The sequence below is a fragment of the Oryctolagus cuniculus genome, chromosome 10 (assembly GCF_964237555.1).
Source record: "Oryctolagus cuniculus chromosome 10, mOryCun1.1, whole genome shotgun sequence".
Taxonomy (NCBI): domain Eukaryota; kingdom Metazoa; phylum Chordata; class Mammalia; order Lagomorpha; family Leporidae; genus Oryctolagus; species Oryctolagus cuniculus.
This window is the reverse complement of record NC_091441.1, coordinates 8956429-8976999: the sequence shown is the minus strand read 5'-3', so window position 1 is coordinate 8976999 and position 20571 is coordinate 8956429. Positions and strand designations below refer to the sequence as shown.

The following is a 20571-nucleotide window of genomic DNA, read 5'->3' as shown; positions in this document are numbered from 1 at the left end:
TAAAAAAATTGGTTAAGCTGCCCCATGTTTTCTTTCACATTTAACAAGGCTATCTCATGAAATAATGGAAGTGTTTTCCTTGGATAACTAAAGTACAGAGATAATGTGACTCATTAAAATACAATAGAGTATACATCACTCCAGCTCATTTTTAACATGGATGGTGTTCCCAATAAACATTTCCCTAAAATGTTAAATTAGTGACATTTATTGCAGTTCCTTAAGGATGAATAATGTCTTAATATTACTTTTTTTAAAATGCTGTCAAATAGAAATAACCAAGACTATATATTTGGATTGCAAATATGATGAGTCCAAGTATGCATGACCATGGTGAAAAATGAAGGCAGTACAATTTTGATCCCCCTAATTTTGAATTCTTTCTTTTCCAGTACTTATCCATTGGGTTTATATAAATCATTAAATATTTTCTAATGAAATAATGCATGGTAAATGTGTGTGTGTGTGTGTGTGTGAGAGAGAGAGAGAGAGAGAAAGAGAGAGAGAGAGAAATCTGGCTTTAAAATAATTGGAGTCCTGTATTTCCCTTTACTTTTGTTTTATTCTATTTTGTTCTTTGTATACCAAAATTAAATGCTTACATTACATTGGTAAAGCTTCCTAAATTCTCACAAAACAACTATACTCTAAACAGAATGGATTTTTGATCATATATTGATCAGGTGTATGTGTATATTTGTGCTATAACCACAATTTAAAAACAGAGAAAACTATATTATCTCTGTAAGTTGTAATAGTTCAACACAAGATAAGAAACTGCTATAATTGACTTTAATTGTACTCTTGTTTTATATTGTGGTAAACAACTGAACACATGGAATTGTCCATGTTACTTAACATAATATTTTTTAAAGATTTATTTATTTATTTGAAAGGCAGAGATACAGAGAAGAGGGAGAGGTGGAGGGAGAGGGAGAGAGAGAGAGGGAAAGGGAAAGAAAGGGGAGAGAGACTCCATTCATTGGCTGGGCCAGGCCAAGGCCAGGAGCCAGGAGCTTCTTCTGAGTCTCCCATATGGGTGCAGGGGCCCAAGTACTCAGGCCATCCTCTGATGCTTTCATAGGCACATTAGCAGGAAGCTGGATTGGAAATGGAGCAGCCGGGACTTGAACCAGCATCCATATAGAATGCCAACACTGTAGGCAGAGGCTTCTACGCCATAGTGCTGGCCCCATACCTAACAACATTTTAATAAAACTTTTTACAAGAGTACTTGTCAATATTCTTTCAAAATTATATCAATGTACCAATCACATCCTAACAGATTAAATATAGGAAATACAGTGTTTTACAAATCTAACTATGGCTAACCATTCAGAGTTCAGCTGGAAGTATTTGAGTCTCGAGTTCTGAATAAATTTTTTTTCCAAATACATTTTAAGTGCTTTTTCTTCTTAAGTTGAATTTCTGGCAGGTGTCCTGCTACCAAACCCTCTACACCACCGTGAGGTCCTTAGGGGAGACTGCAGTCTGATCTCAGGGGATACTCACTCTTTCTAGAAAACAAAGATATCCCTTGCGACTCCCCATGCACGTGAATGAAAAGGCACTGCAGATTCCTCTTTCCACTGCAGGGAAGTTACAAGATAAGAGCCTCAGAGACGACGGAGAGGCGCTGCTGAGCTCCCAAGTCCTCTATGACAGAGATTTTCTCAAAGGGGAACATGTCCCCTATTCTAGCGGAAGCTTTAGGCACGTCTGCCATTTAAAAACAGTGTTTTTGAGAACCACTGAATAATAAAATTTATAAAATGTTTATAATTAATTCTGCTATTGCATTAAAGAAAGATTGTAAGGCTTTTTAAATTTCTAAAATCTATAGGAGATGGGCCGGTGCCGCGGCTCACTAGGCTAATCCTCCGCCTAGCGGCGCCGGCACCCCGGGTTCTAGTCCCGGTCGGGGCGCCGGATTCTGTCCCGGTTGCCCCTCTTCCAGGCCAGCTCTCTGCTGTGGCCAGGGAGTGCAGTGGAGGATGGCCCAAGTGCTTGGGCCCTGCACCTGCATGGGAGACCAGGAGAAGCACCTGGCTCCTGGCTTCAGATCAGTGCGGTGCGCCGGCTGCAGCGGCCACTAGAGGGTGAACCAATGGAAAAGGAAGACCTTTCTCTCTCTCTCTCTGTCTCTCTCTCTCACTGTCCACTCTGCCTGTCAAAAAATAAAAAAATCTATAGGAGATGTTCAGATCCTAGTTTTCAGTCATTGGCAATATTTGAAATAATGCACGGTTGGAGTCCAACTGTGAACCTTATCCTAGGATGTAAGCAAATCTCTCCCAGCAAGAATAAGATCACTTGATCCTTCAGGCTTTAAATTACAACATATTACATGCTCTTCCAGGTTTTTTTGTCCTAGATCACTCAGGTAAATAATCTTTCAGGAAATAGTAAAAACCTGTGCAAATTACAGAAAAATAAGAAACAATTGTTTCCAGAGAAAATTAGTATGATCTATTAAAATATAGACTGCATGACTGAAAATGAGAAAGTACTTAAAGACAAAATATATTCATCTTTATAGCCAGCCATCTTCTATGAAATATTGAAATAAATATCCAATACATTAGAAACAGTTAGTTGTATCATCACATTACTTTGTATTTATTAAATCTCCTATTTTTGGCAAAAAGAAAATAGCACTACAGTATTAAGCAGTTGTGTCATTTGTGAACTGTTTTGCAGACAGGAAGCATAACTCATCACAAGGTTGACTTAAAGCTCTCAGGTGAATTTTCAAATTTTGACTGTAATCTTTGGGTTACAGTTTCTAGAAGTTTAATACAAACACAAAAACATCATTTTATTTAAAATAGAATCAGCATATAAGTTTATTATCTACAAATGCAAGGCACTATCCCAGGCATACAATATTTTCTACCTATCTTAAATCCAACAGGTGGCACAGTCATAAATCGATAATGAATTCAGGCTGTAGACAGCAGAGTCCAGCTGACTGATCCCTGCACGAGATTCTCACTAAGTGGCGTCCTGCCCATTCCACACACTGCCAGAGCCCACTTTGAATTTGTGGATAGGGTTGCCTTGGCACACATTGTTCACAAAATAGTGTTTTATTTTAAATACAGTGTCTTCTAAAGGGCATGTTAGACTATATGAGGGCCTGCGGAAGGATATGGAGGTCAGAATTAAATTATTTAACTGTGCAGGTGCAGGTAACAGCAAGAATTTAAACCCAAGTTTTCTGAGTTTCTCCCACTACTAGAGAGAAAAGGGAAGATTTCTGAGAAGCATTAACAGTTCCCAACATCTTTACCTTTTCTGGGGGAACATAAGGAATCAAGGAAGAAATTAAATTTCCATGGTTCCTTGAAAAAAAAGAAACATCTATACTAAGAACTACAGGACTAAAACTCAGTGGGATTGAAAGGTAAAAGCCGCTCTCAGTGAAATTGAGGCATTTTCTATGGTTTTGCTGAGATGCTGTGATATCATGGGCATTGAATTTAACCAAATGCCATCTCATGTTTAGCACCCCCAATATGCCCACCACTTACTGGTTGTGAGTAGTTGTATTGACTATCCAGAGATACGGCAGCTTAGTTCCTACAAAAGTAGCTCCTTCTTGTAATGTTGTGAGCAAGCATGGCCTCCCTGGCAGAGATTCGCATTCATGCAATCAGCCAACAAAAAGCAAGTTTCCAAACCTACCAAATACATTTTTGCATCATTAAGACTTTTCAGCTATAAAATCTAATACTGTGTTTTTTAGAATGAAGTGGCACTGGGGCTTGGGAAAACTGGCAGCAGTATCGGTCACGTGTTATATTTCAGGAACTGACATTTCAGGACAGGTAACTAATAATTTGAGGAATGTTTTCATCTTCATCATTCCCTATTTTTTTTGACAGGCAGAGTGGACAGTGAGAGAGAGAGAGACAGAGAGAAAGGCCTTCCTTTGCCGTTGGTTCACTCTCCAATGGCTGCCACAGCCGGCGCGCTGCGGCCGGCGCACCGCGCTGTTCTGAAGGCAGGAGCCAGGTGCTTCTCCTGGTCTCCCATGGGGTGCAGGGCCCAAGCACTTGGGCCATCCTCCACTGCACTCCTGGGCCACAGCAGAGAGCTGGCCTGGAAGAAGGGCAACCGGGACAGAATCCAGCACCCCGACCGGGACTAGAACCCGGTGTGCCGGCGCCGCTAGGTGGAGGATTAGCCTGTAGAGCTGCGGTGCCGGCCCATCATTCCCTATCGACAGATACAATGTAAAGGGCACTACTGTGGGTGTTTGGACACTTGGGTTTTTATTCCACTCTGGTCATCCGTCTTGGAACAACCCTGGACAAGCTGATTACTCTTTGGGCTGTACGGTTCTCATGTAAGATGCATACCACATGGTTAAAGGTCATCGAGGCTTGAAAATGCTGAGCTCTTCAATCTCTTCCATTTGGACTATGTTTTACCACAGTCATTGAAATCCTCATTCAAAACACGGGATGAACGGTCCGAGGGTATTTCTACAAAGCTAAGAAGCTATTTATATAGTAGACATGGACATTTTGTGAATCTTAATAGGGATATTCTAAAACATAGCATAAACCAGTGACCAGAAAAAGTTGACAAAAAAGACAAAAATCTCTCAGAACAGTGCTTAACGCAAGATCAGGGTCCAATTCTCTGATGTTTGTGTTCTTTAACAAATGTGTCCTGAACACCGACTGTGTGTTATTCAAGGTGCCAGTGACTCTTTCATTACAAAGTTCGTTTTCATTATACAGACGGAATTCGCTGAGTGACAGGCTGTGTGGAAATGTTATCCACTGGGCCGGCAGGATAAATAGGATGCATTGCTGCACTGAGAGTAGTGATCTTTAATGAGAAACTTTATCTGCTTTGAGCCACCTCCTAACAAGTGGGAAGGAGAGCAACAACTCTATGTATCTGCCCAGCGGATTTTTCCTCTGAGTAATCACGCTGTGCAAGCAGCCCTCAACCGTGCAGGCAAGGAGCTGGCCACGGGCTGGTGAGCTGCAATCATCCTGTAACTGAGGGCCTGGGGCTCTCTCTAGAAGAATGAGCTTTCTGCCTGAGTGTTTCTTCAGAGAAGAGAGAAATGAAATGTCGCAGCAATTATCTGGGCCGTGGACAGGGCAGGGAGCGCTGGCTGTGGCCCGAGTCTCAGTTACTGGATTAGGCAGAGGTGGCTCCCAGCCACTCCTGTCACTTTGAAGGGAGCTTAGAAACAGTACGGCGGCAGGAATGAGGAGTCCTGAAAACACACAAATAAGCCTGACTTGCTTTGTAGGAATGCCTAGGGATCCACAGTCACAAAGAGTTCCTGTAAGCCTGACTGCTGCTAGCCCACATGATGAAAAATTGCCGCTGAGAATTTGCAAAATCAGCAGAGCCACCTCTCATTCCCGTACCCCGCAAGTCTAATCAATTTCTTATCAATATTTGTGAGTCCAACACATAGGTCTGACGAAAATAGCCTTGTGAGAGCCTAAGAGAGCTTGGGCACTTTCTCTGGAAATTGCACTTGTTGATCTAGTAATTTTGCAGAAATTAATCTCTAATTTCCAGTTCTTCACTCTGGAAAGACAAAATTGCTATATTTATCAGGAAAGAATCAGATACCAGTGATTGATGCCTGTACAAAACTACCACAGCTGATAGGACATCTCAACTGAAAGGAGAAGTTATAATTTAAAAATTCACTGCCCTGAAATAGTTCTTCTAAGATTCTTTGAAAAAAGAGATGTAGGCTTTTTATGGGAATGAACTTCCATCCTCACTGTAGCCAGATAATTTGCTCACTGCAAATGCATATAAAATGTGGAAAACACAAGACAAACGATTAGGAAAGTGTATCTCACAGCCTTAATTTCATATTTTAAAATTCTTGTTCCACTTATCTGAGATTACTACGTGCTATATAAGCTGTGTCTCATTTACTGGGGTGTCTCTTAAAAGTGGCTTCTTTTCATTTAGGAAACATAGAAAGTTGTCAGAATGGTGCCTCAGGATGTGAGCATCTTGAAATGACATTAACCTTTACAAAATACCTCTATTCATTAAACCAGAACATAAAACAGAAGCAGGAATCTATTTTGCTAGTGCTAGGGAAAATGGCTTTAATGTACTGTGTAATTCTGAATATAAACTTGATATAAGAAACTGTTATTGTAAATATCTTCCCATAGGTTAACTTCTACCTCTTCTGTTAATACTTTTTCAAGTATTGTCTTAACAGCATGTAATTTTTTGCTCTCTTGGACTGCCACAACATTTCTTTCTCCTTATGATTTTTTTTTTTTTTTGACAGAGTGGACAGTGAGAGAGAGAGACAGAGAGAAAGGTCTTCCTTTGCTGTTGGTTCACCCTCCAATGGCCGCTGTGGCCGGCACACCGTGCTGATCCGAAGCCAGGAGCCAGGTGCTTCTCCTGGTCTCCCATGGGGTGCAGGGCCCAAGCACTTGGGCCATCCTCCACTGCACTCCCTGGCCATAGCAGAGAGCTGGCCTGGAAGAGGGGCAACCGGGACAGAATCCGGCGCCCCGACGGGGACTAGAACCTGGTGTGCCGGTGCCGCAAGGCGGAGGATTAGCCTACTGAGCTGTGGTGCCGGCCATCTCCTTATGATTTTTACCACTCTACAGTAGTTATTACAGGGATGTTACACAGAGTTTAGGTTGAGGTGCCCCTTTTATCCTTCACACTGGCTATCACTTAGTGTTTTGTTCTTTTGTCAGATGTTTACAAAGGCAGGCAACAACGTACTGAAATGCAATTTTTGTCTCCAAATCTGATTCTTCAGATTTTTACCAAAGTTTATACTCTGAAGTTTTATATAGATGCGCATGAAAGGCCAACTTGATTAACCTATGTTTTTCCATACAATTCATTTTTTATAATTGCACTTAATTCACAAACCTTTAGTCCAGGTCTTTGAGTTCTGAAAATATACTCATTAAGCAACCACCTAAAATGAGATACAGAATTTACATTGCCCAAAGAAAGTTCACTTGTGTCTCCTTCCAGATTTCCATAGAATTCTGATTTATAGCACTGTAGAATCTCTTAAGCATATACTTGGACTTCTATAAATACAGTCCCACTATGCATATTATTTTGTGTCTGAATTCCTTCACTCAATGCGTTTTTGAAATATATATTGTTGAGTTGTTTAGTACTTTATTTCTTCCTACTGTTGCTCCATTACTGTCTGCAACATTGAATGCTATTCCATTGTGTGATTCCACTACTATTTGTTTATCTTCCCTCTTTTTCATCATCATATGGATTAATGCCAGTTTCCATTATCATTAATAAGACTTCCAAAAGCAACCTTGTGCAGGTTTTTGTGAAATATGTTTTCATTTCTCCTGGGTAAGTAATTGGAGAAGACTCACAAGGTAATATGTTGGATATATGTTTAACTTTATAGGACAACCTCAAACATTATTTTACATCTCCACAAACAATGTATTAGAGTCCCAGTTGCTTTTTCAACATTTAGTAGCATCAGTCTTCTCAGTTACATCCACTGAAACAGTTGGCAATTCCAGTTACCTCACTTTCTATTTAATATTTGGTATTATTGGATTTATTAATTTTAGCAATTCCAGTGTTTTATTTATCTCACATTTCACTTTTCATTTGCACTGATGTGATGAATTATAATGTTGGATATATTTTCATGTGATTATTGTCATCTCCAAAATGCACATTCAAGTCTGTCACTCTTCAAGATTTGGTTTTGGGTCTTGTTGCATTTATTTTTCAGGCATTCTTTGTTTTTCCTCATACAAGTTATTTCTCAAATATACGTATTGAAAATTTTGTCTAATTTCTTTATTGTGGCTTTGCTTTATGCTTTCTTAATCATGTCTTCATTTTGAAAATGCTTAATTTTACATTTTTTTTTAAGATTTATTTTATTTATTTGAAAGTCAGAGTTACACAGAGAGGTGGAGACAGAGAGAGAGGTCTTCCATCCGCAGGTTCACTCCCCAGATGGCCGCAACGGCCGGAGCTGTGTCGATCTGAAGCCAAGAGGCAGGAGCTTCATCCAAGTCTCTGATGTGGGTGCAGGGGCCCAAGGACTTGGGCCATCCTCTTCTGCCTTTCCAGGCCATAGCAGAGAGCTGGATCAGAAGAGGAGCAGCTGGGACTAGAACTGGCACCCATATGGGATGCCGGCACTGCTGGCCAGGGCGTTAACCTGCTGTGCCACAGCACTGGCCCCTAATTTTACATTTTTTATGATTTGTGCTTCCTTAAGTCTTCTCAAAAAAAAGTTATTTGCTCAAGAAGGTGACTTCCTGTGTCTTCTTCTAGAAGCTCAACAGTCCTTGATGGTCTTTGGTCCATCTCAAATCTGTTTTTCTAGATGGAGTGAAGTCAGGATGCAGGCTCATTTTTTTTTTACCAATATAAATATTAACTTGTTCCAACACAATTTGTTGCATAGAATTTGTTTTTCTGACAACTGATGACATCTTAGTAAAAAATAAGTTGATGGCTTTTTACTATGGTTGAGTGAATAATTAAGATAATCAATCCTCCTGCCACTAAACTAACTATAATTACATAAACTTGAAGAGAAAAAAATATTTAACACTCTAAAAATAAAGAAAAGCTATATAAAAATCTGAGAAGCATTTATGTTGAAATATTGCTGAGCCTGGGGTAAGAACAATAAGAATCTGCGGCATTGTTTCCTGTTCTGCTTTCATTTGGCGTTCTCTGCCAGGTAGTTTAAAATCTCAGTGGGCAGTCAATGACTGTACTAGACCAAGCTCAGGTTCATGGCGGAGACTGAGCACATCTCAGCAAAGAACAGCAAGGCCTGTTACCCACACACTCTTGGCTGACCTGAAGCTGTATGATAAGCAACAGAGAAAGAAAAGAGCCCATTACAAAGTAAAATCCAAGACAGACTTGGAAACAACCTGACCTTTTTTCTTCCTAGCTACACATATATCCACCCATAGAGAACAGAAGCCTCATTAAAGTAAAGTGGTTGAGTACTACCACTGCCCAGTTATTGATGATCACTAAGCTACACAGCAACATAGGCAACCTCTAGGAAGCCATTCAATAACAATTGGTGTCCTTGAACTTTCCATTAGCACTTTTAAGTATCCATACTTTTGATTCAACCATGTACTGACAGAGGTTATAAGAACATTGCAATCCTGCAGAATATTTTACTGGAAATGACAAAAAACCATCTGGAAAATAATGAAATGGAGAATGGGAAAAATACTGGGGCCAGAAAACAAGCTACTTTGTATTTTCATGTGACAGAAACAAAATAGTAATCTTTACAAAGTTAAGAAGCTGTCTAGGGGCCAACACTGTGGGATAGAAAGTTAAGCCTCCACCTGCAATCCCAGCATCCCATATGGTCACAGGTTTGAGTCTTGGCTTCTCCACTTCAAACCAGCTCCCTGCTAATGTACCTGGGAAAGCAGTGGAAGATGGCCCAACTACTTGGGTCCGTGCACCCATGTGGGACAAATGGAAGAAGCTCCTGGCTCCTGGCTTCAGTCTGGCTCAGCTTCACCATTGCAGCCATTTGGGGAGTGAACCAGCAGATGGAAGATATCTCTCTCTCTCTCTCTCTCTCTCTCTCCTCTCTCTTTTTTTCTCTCTGTGTATCTCTACCTTTCAAATAAATAAATAAATATTTTTTCAAAAAAAATTATCTATACTTGTCTTCTTATATAACTTCAAGAAATTACATTAACAGAAAGTAAACACTAGAAAAAGCTTTAGGCCTGCCTAAAGCTTGTGAAAATTACTATTAAAATGGTAAAAAAAAAAAAAAAAAAAAAAAAAAAAACTTCTACTTCAAAATGAGGTTAGTAAAATAATTTATGATTAGAAAAACATGAAAATTAGGCAGCATAACTAGAGAATTAGAAATAAAAGAAATCATTTTTGAAGAGAAAATTAAAAGAACGTAATAGAAACTAAATAAAGCAGATAATATCTTGTGAAAAAGAAAAGATAAGGAAAAATTTTAAGCCAAAACCAAATAAAGATAAAACAGACAATGTCTTATGAAAAAGAGGAAAAAATTTAAACCAAAATGAAATAAAGAGATAAAAAGTGTTAGAGAGTGAGATGAATATTGAAGATAGTAAAGGAATATCCAACATACAGAAAATAGGATCCTTGAGAAAAGATAATCAGGAGTGGGTGTTCAGCTTAGCAGTTAAGACAACTGCCTCCTACATTTGGATACCTGTGTTCATTACCCAGCTTCTGACGGCAACTTCTGATAATGCAGTTTCCTGAAGGCAGCATTGATGAGTCCAGTGATTGTGGGAGATCTGGATTGCATTTAGAGCTCCTGGCTTTGGCATCAGCTCAGCCCCAGCCATTGTGGGCATTTGGGAAGTGAACCAGAAGATGGAGCTCGCTCTTTCTCTCTGTCTCCTCTCTTTTCTCTCTCTCTCTTTCTCTCTTTCTTTTTCTCTTTCTCTCTCTCCCAAATACATACATAAATATATAAAAGATTGTCAAAGAAAATATAAAAAGTAACCTATAAAAAATTCCAAAACTTAAGAACTATGATAATGTTTTATTTCTTATATTTATATGAAAGAAAATTTGAAACAATACACAGAAATCTACTCATAACAACCAACAAGGTGAAATATTTTATTAAAATTACTACACCTTTAAATAAAAGTCCTAAAATAGGCAAAAATAATTTTTTCAATGGTACATGTTTTAATGGTACATGTAAAAAAATTAGATTGCCTTTCAAAATGCAATATTTTTTACAGAGGAAGATAAGCATATTTTAACATACTTCAAAGCAAAGTTTTACCTACATATATATATATATGTAAAAGCACATAAAAGGACTTCAAAAAATTAATGAAAGATGGAATTAAAAGCTAATGCACATTTTCCATTTACTTTTTGAAGACCCCTGTATAATCTCCAGGAAAAATGACTTTCAATTATAAATGAAACTGGCAACCTGGAAAAATTCAGGGGCTGTGGTTCCTGTAATCCTTTAGCTACTGGAGGGCAAGATTTAAACAATTAAAACGACAAGAAAGACTGAAATACAATCACTGGTAGTGACTTGTTTTAATAAAAGCAACTAAATGGGAGTAAAAGAGGAAAACATATATAAAGGCAGCTTGGTTTGATGATGTAAGTTCAATACAACATTTTTAATGGCTGGAAATAAGGGTAGCATGTGAGAAAAAGCTTTATGTTACCAACAACTAAAATTCCTGCTGGAAATATATTTTTGGCTGTGGAGTATAGAATATGGAATAATACAGAATTGTAGAATGTTCTAATTCCAGCATCCACTGTCTCCATGAGAACCAAGATTTATAGTCTGGAAGAGAGAAATTTGTGTCTAAATAAATACTTAGAAGTCTGTGCATTATTAACAGTAAATAATATAAGAAGACAAATAGAGCAGTTTAACCATTGTAAAAATTGGCTTGATTCATTGAATAGCATTTGTGCTTTAGGATATATTTTCAAATCTCTGTGTAAGTTTAGGTTATCTAACATGCCAGAAGTTAATCTTACCAAAGTTTAGGAGAAAATACCGTTTTTATTTTTTGTTTTGTGTAACTTTGAAATTATTAAATAAACTAAAATATTAGTGTCATGTTATTATTTTCAGTGTTACAAAGTTTAGGCTTTTTTGCCATGCATATGTCTGCAGGTAAGATAGACAAGAATTTTCACTTAGAATACATTGTTTAGCTTGAACGCATTCCTACTATTATTCTTACAGATAGAATGGTTTTAAAACAAGACCAACTTTGGACAGGAAACTAGGATGACAATATTGACCTGTAAATAAGAAATTAAAAAAAGTAAACTTAAATTCAGTGCTGTCATGATTTTTGCTATTATTATTCCCAATTATTACTACTATCACAAATATATATACCTAAAAACAAGAAATTGTAGTGAGTTAAAATACTTCTTCACCTGAGACTATGAATGCTTTTACATTGGTTTTCCATAATCCATTTATAGTTAACAAAATTAGAAACACTTGATTTTTAAGGAATTTCTTGATACATTAGATTCTCAGGGTCACAGCCACAGCAAATTCGTGATTATTACAACACAGTTCTCATCAGTTCTCATGTTAATGTGATATTTATACAAAGGAAGAGATTCACTGTAGTTCATAGAGGCAGTTTTTTTTTAAAACTCCAGTCTAAATGCAGACTGGGCTCTCAGTTCTTAACCCTTTTTACATTTATTTATGTAGTTGAAAGGTAAAATTAGAGAGAAAGACAGGCAGACAGACAGATCTTCAATCCACTGGTTCACTTTCCAATTGGCTGCAGCCATCAGGGCTTTGTCAGGGCAAAGCCAGGAGCCAGGAGATTCTTCCAAGTATCTGACGTGGGTGCAGGGGCCCAGGGACTTAAGACACCTTCCACTGCTTTCCCAGGCACATTAACATGGAGCTGAATCAGAAGTGGAGCAGCTGGGACTTGAACTAGTGTCCACATGGGATGCCTGCACTGCAGGCGGCAGCTTAACCCACAGTGCCACAGCACTGGTTCCCACAGATAAAATTCTAAGAATAAATATAGTGATACTTCATTTCTTCCCTTTCTCCCTCCCTCCCCCTTTCTTTATTTCAGTTTTTGAGATGATATATTTTTACTTTACATTGTAGTCAAAGGTTTACTGCTCCATTAAACAAAAGAGTTCAACAAGTAAAAAGTAACAAGACCATGATTGTTCTTATTTTTAAGATGTTTATTTTCAACAGCAATATTCTGAAAACTAGCTGAGAAAGGAGATTCAGTATTTTAAATTTGGGAACTTCTAACCTTATTTTTAAATAAATACAGTCATTAACTCTGACTTGCCTGTAATCCAAAAATCCAATGAACGGGTCATGAAAATTGCATGTCATCCTGAAACCACTGAAATTATCCAGTGTTGGAAAAATGAAAAAAAAAAAGTTAAAAAGAAAGAAGTGTTTCTCCATAAGTTTCCATATAAAGAGAAATATGCATTTACTCCTTTAGCATTGCCTGATGGGCATCCATGATTATGAAATAGCCCTAGCTAGTAAGTAAACTCTAGAATGAAATTACTTTCACAACAAGTTCTGGCCGTGGGATATAACATAGTGGTTTTTACATGCAGAATCAATATGCAGAGTAATTAGGCTTCTCTTATTTGTGGAAGACACAGCGTAATAAATCTGAGGTGTGGCTTTATCTGAGAATCAATCATTTCCACGGTGCCCTCCGTGACCGAACCAATCTATTAGTTATCTCACACTTCAGTGGCCCCAGTCTCAGATGCCATCAGCTGAGAAACCCTCTAAATTTAACCACACAACTTGATTCTCCAAGCCATTTGACTTTAATATAAAGGCAAATAAAAGTAATTATAATAGCTATCTTTCAAGGGGTGGGAATTGGTTCCCAGAATATACAATTTTGAGCGTCAAATAGAAATCAGCAGGAAAGAAACATTTGCAGTTCAGCTTATCTCCATGGAGTTATTTTTACTATTTTTGGTTTTCTTTATTTCTTTTATTTCTATAAAGTCACAAAAATAAGGGCCGTTCAATTTGGCTTTCCTTTTCCATTGCACTGAAACAGTACATGAAACCTGAAGCCATGATGTATGGGTTTCCCTGATTTCAGAGTATTTTAAATCGCTTCTCGGCTTTTTGGCTAAGATCAAGTGATAATACAGTATTTTAAAATTTTCCTTTAGATACCTTACTTTCCAAATTGCCTCTCACTGAATAGAATTTTTTAAAAATTTTTTATTTCAGTTAGCTTCTCCTGTTCTCCATTATATTTTCAAATTGTTTATAGCAAAAAGGCTACATTATTCTACATTTATTTTGCTTCTACTTAGTTTCTCTTTTCAGAAACCATTAATGCTTCAGAAATTACTCATGTTTTGGGGAAAGATATTAGGTGCTAGGTAATAAACTATATCTGGTACACATTTTGGACTGCATAATTTGAATATTATAAATTCTCTAAGAATATTTATTTAAACAATTTACTATTTAAATCAGATATACTTCATTAAAATATGTATGGCTATTGAAAAAAAATTTGGAAAGAGAAAAGAGAACCAAGTATAAAATGAGAAATTTTAATTTAATTTTAAATACATCTTCCAGAGAAAAATGTGTTGGCATTTTGCTTTAAGCATAAGTCCAGTCTTTTTCTTTAGTCTGATTTTCTAAGTCAGTCAAGTCATGCCTTCATTACTATTTTCCAGTTAGCCTTGCCTTAGCAATTTGTCCTGGGCCTTTTCCCACATAACTAGTGTTCTTATACAATATCATGTATAATGTCTCTATGGTATCCCCTTCAGTTTGTCTGTAGCTTATTGAGATAATCAAAGTTATGCTGCTTCCTATTTTGTTTTCCTTTTGCAAAACAACAGAAATTAATTTAATACATTTTTACCCAGTCACATAACTGTTTCTCCTAATTCCAGGTCTCCTGTCTATGACTTGCTATGGATTCATGTTATTTGTTGCAGCAAGTGCAAGTTTAATAAAATTGACTGTCAGGACCTGAGGATTTGACACAATGGTTAGGATGCCAGTTAGGGTGCCCACACCCTAGAACAAAATGCCTGGGTTTGCATGCTAGCTCTGCTCCTGAATCCAGCTTCCTGCTAATGCACACCTTGGGAGGGAGCAGGTGATGGCTCAACGACTTGCGTCCCTGTCACGCATGTGGCAGACATGAATTGAGTTCCTGGCTGCTGGCTTTGGCCTGGCCCAGCCCCAGCTTTTATAGACATTTGAGGGGTGAACCAGCAGATGGGAGACTGCTTTGTCTCTCTGTTTTTCTCTATCTCCCAGTCTTTCAAGTTTAAAAAAAAAAAGAAAGAATGACTGCTACACCTCCAGTTTAAAACCCATTAATGATTCACTGTGGCACTTGTGTGAAAGTCTAAGCCGCTTTCTGGGACTCCTGAGGCCCTTAAAACTTTGTGCTCCGTTGTCTTTCTACCCCAAGCTGGCCAATCTTCTCACACACCCACCTCCTCCCCGGGTGCCAGCCACAGTCGTCCTGATCTCTTCATTGCTGAATCATTGTTCACTTACCCGCATTAAAACATCCTATGTGTTCTTTATTGCCTCTGCACCTTGACACAGCCTTTTTTATCCACCCCAGCTAAAAAATAATCAGGATATCTTTTTTGCTATAATATTATAGTTACACGTTATAGCTAAATACATGATTTAAATAACACTGGGGAAGAAAGCAAGGAAAACTCAAACTTCTGGTCTCTTTCTAGAACCTTTCTCTGGGAATCCTTTATAATACACTATTCTCCTCTTCCTTGTACCTGTACCATGGCCGGACCTGGCCAAGGGTGCTCTCATATGATCTGGAACTCCCCCGTCACAAGACACATCATGCTTTATATGAATCTATGTTTAGTTGTGCAGTTTTCTACATCTACAGCGGATCACAGCTCCATAACAGTAGGCACTGTGTCCTCTCCTCCCTGTTAAGAGCACCCACAACAATAAGTACTTACCCAAATAAAACTCACTGCAAATTTCTAAAAATGATTATGTCTGCTTTATTGAAACGAAAATTTTAAATGGAATATTTTTCTATAAAAATGTTTCAGAAAGTAAGAATTTATTTAAGACACAGTCCTTGAAAGGTAGGAAGATGCATAGAAATCTGAGGATGTGATGGATGGAAAGGAGCTCAATGGAAAGCAAATTTACATTGGTCACATTCAGAAAAAAGTCAATGCCAGATGGACTTTACGTGCAGATGTTAACAGATGAAGCAAGATATGATCGCCAGATACCAGGTGTTAACCTTTATGTGAAAAGTCTTGATGATGGCATTGGCGATGGACATCTCTAAAGTTTTCTCCATTTCGTACAATCACTAGTGCAAAGGTTATGATGGAGGGTGGTTAGATCAAAGAGTTTGGTTTTCTGTGTTTCTCCTCCCCAGAAGCCACTAAAGCAGTTACAGAAATGAACAGTAGAATTCGGGCCACCAAGCCCTTATATGTAGCGTTAGCTCAGTGCAAAGTAGAGCACCAGGCTCACCTCTCTAACCATTACATGCAGAGAATGGCAAGAGTAGGAGCTGTACCCAGCCCTGTGATAAACCCTAACAAGCCAGCGCCTCCTTGAGGTCACTTCATGGCAGCTATCCCACAGCCTCAGAACCATGCTGCACACAATCCTCATAGCCAAACTGCTCAACTAAGACCAAGTTCTTGCTGGACTTCTCGGTGTGCCAGACCTCATCCATTCCAAAGTGTGCCCACTGCTATCCACCCAGCCTCTCCTAGGCCACCACTTAGTACGTGCCACCAGCTTCCTCACAGGTTCCACGAGTCAAGATCCAACAGTATGCTGCTAAGACATCAATGCAGACAGTGGGCCCACATCCTGCAGCTGCTGCTGCCCACACTGCTCCACCATACAAGCATGCTGCAGGAGTTCACAGTCCTCAACAGCATCTTAATGCACAGCCGTAAGTTACCACGCACCAGCCTGCTGTTGATGGACAGAGTCAGGAACCTTCGTCTGCTTCCATGCTGGTATCTGCCCCAAAGCAAATGTTGGGTGAATGTTTGGTTCCTCTTATTCAAACCATGCACCGTAGTGCTGCTGGCAGAATCCCTGGCACGTTGCTGGAGACTGATGACTCAGAACTTCTTCACATGCTTGAGTCTCCAGAGTCTATGCATTCAACAGTTGATGAAGCTGTAGCTGTGCTGCAAGCCTACCAACCTAAAGAGGCTGCCCAGAAGCAGTGAACAGTGCCACCGATGTCCCAACTGCTTAGAACCAATTGGGAACCATGAAAAGATGCTCGTGCTTCACCAAAGAAAAGTATCTAAACATCGAAAAACTTAAATATGGTGGAAAAAGTTGCAAAATATAAAATAAATTTTAAAAGGAAAGGAAACTTTGAATCTTAGGTATCAAGCAAACTTCAGGTCTAATAAGCTTAATGCTAGTCCTATATTACTTGTTGATTTTAAAACAACAAAAACAGTAAAATATAAAAACAAGTTAATGTTTTATAGATCTTAGAAAAAAGAATTTTGAGCAAAGTACAAAAATGTAAAGCCTTCATTTCTTTAATTTTGTAATTATTCACTGTGGAATAGCTCAGAATGTCAGTTGCGTTTTAAAGAACAGAATTGATAACTGAGCAAGGAAATATAATTTAGACTATAAAATCTTGCTTTAATAAAAATTCTTTAAACAAAAATAAAGCAATCTGCTTTGCTTTATTATTAGTAACATCGATGAATATGGGATAATTAGTGGCTATCAAAGAAATATAAGATCAAAAGATTAAAGGTCAATGTTTAAGAGTCTGCTTGGTTTTATTATGTGATGTTTAATATTTTTGTGCTAATTTATCTGATTACATATTCTTTTTTATTTCCCAGCAGTATTTTACTATATCATTAACAATTTGTCCAATTTAAAGTATATTGTTGAATTAACATTTCTAGAAGTTTCCATGTATGTTTGGTAATCCATGGTCATGATTTTATGAAATGCTCCTTTGTTATTACCATAATGCTAGAAATATTTTAGACATCTGATGACCATTTTCTGATAATTAAATAGGTATTTTATTCAGCATTGAGAAAATTCCCCGTGAATACAATGTAAAACTACCTGCAGATGAGAATAATATATCAAACACAAGAAAACTAGATAAAAAGGCACCAGGCAGGAAAATATGACTCAGAATATGACGGAGTCTGTTACTCTTGATTTCCTGATGAAGAAAATTCCAAAGGAAGGATTCAGTGAGAAACCAAAAGTTAGAGACAAAATGACTGTGATCTACTCTGCAGAAGGGGTGCAATGCAGACAGAACAGAGGGAAGACTCCAAAAGGTATTTTTTTAATTCTCCACAGATCTGCCTCATTCTCCACTTCATGTGAGTTTATTCATGAAACAAAATCATCCATTCAAACAGAACCAGAGGTAATTCAATCTAGAAATGTCAGCAAGAAGCCTGGTTTTCTCTGATCACAATTTTTCAAGTTGCTTGTCTACAGGAGACTGTATTTGTTGTTTTCACTTTGTGGAGGAAGGTTCGGTTTCATGGTACTTGACTAGTCTCACGGAGAAGTTGTTTTCTTAGAGACCATGAACGAGTAAGACTTTTAATTTCCTAATAAATTACCCCAAAGCGGCTTAGATTTCTAAGCAGGTCAGTTGCTCAGATAGATGAGGTAGATTGTATGCTGTTGTGGTTTAGACAATTTCCTTTCAGTTGTATTGACAAATGTTCAAATCCTCAATCTACTTAGGTATTGAGAAAGAACTTTCATAATCCATGAAAATAAAAAATATGTAGACATACAATCGTCAGTTATTACTGTCCTTTTAATTCTAATTAAAAATAGAATTTCAAAAGAAATACTGAAAAGTGTTACACACCGTACAAGCTAAAGTGTTACACACTGTACAAGCTCTCCTTATTTTGTCTTTCTAAGTCTGTTGGCAACATAGACTCAATCTGTGATTTTGCTTGCTGACCTGCACACTGTGAGATCAGAGTTTTTTTTTGTTGTCGTTATTTCTGTTTTCAGATTATGACTGGGATTACGCCACACAGACTGAGATTCAGTACCAAACCAGTTCAACCCCTACCCAACTACTTTGTAAAACTCCCCAGAAAATCTTAAACCCCCTTTTCGTTGTATTTGCAAGCCTGCTTGCTCTGTGGTCTCAGATTTTGGCACAAACTGCCATTGGCTTCCAGTGCTGTGTGTGAGTTTGAATTTTCTCTGACTTTGACTTTGGTAGAAGTATCTGCCAAAGGAAGTATCTTCAGGGCTCAATAAAAATAAAGAATGGAGGAGTTTAGCAACAGGGGAAGGATGAAAATAAATTTCTGTTCAGAAAGGAAGATGGAGTCCTTGTACTGTGGAAGCAAGGACAGCGCTTGGGAGCAAGCTGTATTTCACATAATTTCACAGTCTTCTGAAGGAGAGGTTTGAAACCCACTCACTTAACAGCTATTATGATTAAGTGCCATCAATAAGCCAGGAACTGCACCGCACATAAAGAGACACAGTTCCTGCTCCTGGAGTTTATAATCTAACAGGGCATACAGACTGCGAGACATTAAACTCATCGTGAAGGTAGTATTTTCATCTCAGAGGGTGAAAGTTCACGAGCACTTATACAGGTGGTTTTATTTCCCCCTTATAGCCTTTTATGAAGGGTGAAGATGGGAAGGCAAGGGTATGAAGGTCATTGCGAGGTTCATGGAACAAGTGAATAATGAGAAGTAATGATGCAGGAGATAAGAATATTGATGAAATAATCCATGCAAAATAAAATAGATGTGGTCCTTTTAACATATGCATAGCCACATGCAAAATAAGTATAGCCATAATTTTATTGAACCTGTTTCTACAGTTCAGTATTCTTCATTCAGTATTCCGTATTCCGTAAAACCATTACACTGGTAAGAGGCCTCTTGTGCATGTGTGGGGAAACAAAACAGAAAAGCAAATAAGCCTTAGTATTCCAGATCTTTTCCCAAACATACCCTGATCTGATATAAAATATATATGAAAGTACCTCAAAAAAGACCATGGAAAAATGCAGTTTTAAAAATGGGCTTCTTTTGGGCCGGCACTGCGGCTCACAAGGCTAATCCTCCACCTGCGGCGCCGGCACACCGGGTCCTAGTCCTGGTTGGGGCGCCAGATTCTGTCCCGGTTGCTCCTCTTTTTTTTTTTTTTTTTTTTTTTTTTTTGACAGGCAGAGTGGACAGTGAGAGAGAGAGACAGAGAGAAAGGTCACCCTCCAATGGCCGCCACGGCCGGTGCGCTGCGGCCGGCGCACCGCGCTGATCCGATGGCAGGAGCCAGGAGCCGGGTGCTTTTCCTGGTCTCCCATGGGGTGCAGGGCCCAAGCACCTGGGCCATCCTCCACTGCACTCCCTGGCCACAGCAGAGAGCTGGCCTGGAAGAGGGGCAACCGGGACAGAATCCGGCGCCCCGACCGGGACTAGAACCCGGTGTGCAGGCGTCGCTAGGCGGAGGATTAGCCTAGTGAGCCGCGGCGCCGGCCTCGGTTGCTCCTCTTCCAGTCCAGTTCTCTGCTGTAGCCCGGGAGGGCAGTGGAGGATAGCCCAGGTCCTTGGGCCCCTGCACCTGCATGGGAGACCAGGAGGAAGCACCTGGCTCCTGGTTTCGGATTGGCGCAGCGCGCCACCCGTAGCAGCCATTTGGGGGGTGAACCAACAGCAAAGGAGGACCTTTCTCTGTCTCTCTCTCTCTCTCTCTCTCTAACTCTGCCTGTCAAAAAAAAAATGAGCTTCTTTTGGTGCAAAAAATTCTGAAATTATGAAATTTTTTTAAATACACATTATCCATGAAATTTTTGAAAACCCTGTATGTATAGATTTCAAAAATCTTTCCAACAAAAGAAACTTACCTTTTATTTTCATTTTCCGTAACCTTTATCTACTTATTTATTCGTTTATTTATTTATGCATTTTGAGAGAGAAAGCATGACGGAGACAGAGCCTCTCATCCAGGGCTCACTCCCCCAGTGC

General features: G+C 38.8%; 1 protein-coding gene and 1 pseudogene across 1 annotated transcript in view; both read left to right on the top strand.

The window, feature by feature from the left end:
- Positions 1–20571, top strand: part of DOK6 (docking protein 6) — a 496981-nt gene that overhangs the window by 436400 nt on the left and 40010 nt on the right. The window lies entirely within an intron of this gene.
- LOC127492266 (polyadenylate-binding protein 1 pseudogene) lies at positions 1550–19682 on the top strand (annotated as a pseudogene).